Below are 2,975 nucleotides of genomic sequence, written 5' to 3'. Positions count from 1 at the left end.
ATCGACCAAGTAGCGTCGGTAGGGTGTCATCCAGGTTTCGCCTCCTTCAACTAGGAAAACGTCCATTGACTCTTCCCTGGATAACGCGTACGTGCTTATCCTGAGCGTTTTCAGTGTTTCTTGAGTCAACGACCGGTGACTTCTCTTAACACCTTCTGAGGTGCTTATCTGCTGGACTTCCTGTTGCACTTCTGTTGTGCTGTTTGTGGTGGTTCGAGGTGTCCTCAGGGTCTCTTATATGATTGTCCTCTGTCTTCCCCCCCTTGCCTAAACTGGTGAGCTTTGCTAGCAAGTCAGCTCGGGCATTCTGTTCTCGAGGGACATGTACCAACTCAAACACCGCAAAAGTCTCCTTTAGAATCTGGACATACTGTAGGTATGCGGCCATCTAGGGATCCTTGGCCTTGTATTCTCCTGTAACCTGCCCTGTTACTACTAGGGAGTCAATCTTCACCAGCAAACTCTTTGCCCCCATCTTCTTAACTAGCAACATTCCAGCTATTAGGGCCTCATACTCCGCCTGGTTGTTATTGGCCTTGAAAGCAAACCGTAGGGCCTGCTTAATCAAAAACCCATTTAGTCCTTCCAAGATGACACTAGCCCCACTGCCCTATTGATTGGAGGATCCATCTACGGAGAGAACCCACTTGAAATCTACTTCCTCTTGGTGCGTGGCTATTGAGGAGAGCTCTACCACGAAGTCCGCATAAACATGGCCTTTGATAGGTCCTTTGGGTTCGTACTGGACATTGAACTCTGATAGCTCCACCGCCCAGCGCACCATTCGTCCTGCCACATCGGGCTTCTGTAAGACCTTGCGAATGGGCAGGTCTGTCATCACTATTACGGTGAAGCTCTAGAAGTAGTGGCGAAGTCATCGCGTTGAAATACTACTGTCAGGGCCGCCTTTTCTATGGCCTGGTATCTCACCTCAAGCCCTTGCAAAACTTTGCTCACAAAATATATTGGTTGTTGTACCTGGTTCTGCTCTTGAACCAGGACTGAACTGATCGCCCGATCTGTGATTGCGAAGTACAAGCGAAGGGGGGTGCCTAGTTGTGGCTTGCACAACACTGGTGGGTTGGCGAGGTACTCCTTCAATTTGAAGAAGGACTCCTCACACTCCTTGATCTATACGAACCTGTTATTTCTCTTCAGGCACTGGAAATAGGAATGCCCCTTGTCCCCTCCCGCTGACACGAATTTGGACAAAGCGGATCCGCCCTGTCAACTGCTGCATCTCCTTCACTGAGATCGGGCTGCGCATGGCTATGATCGCCTCTATCTCACGCTCAGTTTGTAGGAACCCTAAGAATTTGCCTGCCTCTACCCCAAACACACACTTTTCAGGGTTCAACTTTAACCTTTACTTAGCTATTGTGGTAAATAACTCTCCCAAATTAGTGACATGCTGATCCTTCATCCGGGAGGTGACCACCATGTCGTCCACATATGCTTGACATTTCTGCCTATCATGGGCACAAGGCCTCTATCCATCAACCTCTGGTAGGTTGCCCTAGCGTTCTTGAGCCCAAAAGGCATTACTTTGTAACAGTAACAGGAGAGCTCCGTCATGAATGCCGTCTTGCATTTGTCCCTGGGATGCATCCAAATCTGGTTATATCCATAGAAAGCATCCAGGAAGCTGAGAAGTCTGCACCCCGAGGCACTGTCTACCAGGGCATCCATGCTGGACAGCGGGTAGGAGTCCTTTGGGCAGGCTTTATTGAGAGCTGTGAAGTACACACATATCCTCCACTTCCCGCTGGCCTTCTTGATCAACACTACGTTCACCAACCACTCTGGGTATTGAATCTCTCTGATGTGGCCAACGCTCAACAGCTTCTAGGTCTCTTATTTGATGACCCGACTCCTATCATCATTGAACTTTCTCCTTCTCTGGCGCACAGGTCAGACCTGAGGTTCCATAGTGAGGTGATAGCATAGGAAATCGGGTGGTGACTGCGCACACTCCTTTCTTGGTTTTAAGGTTGTTCTCGTAGCACCTTTTAACCTCCTTTTGATCAGACTTCATGGTGATCACCGCTCCTTCAAGGGAAGGCAACTTCATATTCATATGCCTCGAAGAGGCTACTGCTCCAATCATTTTCAAAGCAGGCCTGCCCAAAAGTATGTTATAGGCTGAGGGAGCCCAAAAGTATGTTATAGGCTAAGGGAGCATTAACAATAAGGTACTTGATGTTGGCAGTGCGGGAAGTCGTGTCGTTAGTGAAGGTTGTCCTCAACTCTACGTGTCCCCGCACTTCTACCTGATCTCCTACGAAACCATAAAGACAACCATCGTACGAACTCAACTGGTCAGGAGACAACTACAGCTTGTTGAAGGTCGATCAGAACATCACGTCGGCCGAGCTTCCTTGGTCGACAAGGACGCGGTGTACCTTTCTGCCCACCGTCACTACTGAGAACACCATTGGATCATTGTTGTGTGGGACCACATCCTGTAAGTTGGTCTTGGTGAAGACGAGGTCGGGCTCGGGTGTCTGGTCCGACCTCTTTGCTTCTATTGTCATCGCTCCCCTAACATATTTCTTGCTCTAGGAGGCGGTGCACCCTCCTCTTGAGAATCCTCAAGAGATTGTGTTGATCTCTCTGTGGATGGGCACCTCATACCCCTGATCTCCTGTCAAGGCTGCTGTTGTTGGGGCCCCCTGTGGTTCTTGCAGGTAGTCATTCAAGAAACCATTCCTCACCAGTTCATCTAACTGGAGTTCCAACGCCAGACAATTACGCAGGCCCTGGCCAAAGGCCTGGTGAAACTCACCCTAGGTGTTCTTGCTGGGCCCTAGCCTCTTGTCAGTCTTCGGTGGAGACTTCAGCCTGTCTGCCACATTAGGGATGGCAATCAGTTTTTTGAGGTCCATCCGAAAATTGTGCCTGGTGGGGGCGTTCTCCTTCGCCCGTGCCCTGGTTTGAGGCTTCCTTCCTTCATATGGCGGTTGTTTCCCTGAGGC

This window comes from Phaseolus vulgaris, chromosome 4 (assembly GCF_051622355.1).
Source record: "Phaseolus vulgaris cultivar YP4 chromosome 4, ASM5162235v1, whole genome shotgun sequence".
Taxonomy (NCBI): domain Eukaryota; kingdom Viridiplantae; phylum Streptophyta; class Magnoliopsida; order Fabales; family Fabaceae; genus Phaseolus; species Phaseolus vulgaris.
Note: the sequence above shows the minus strand (reverse complement) of the source record.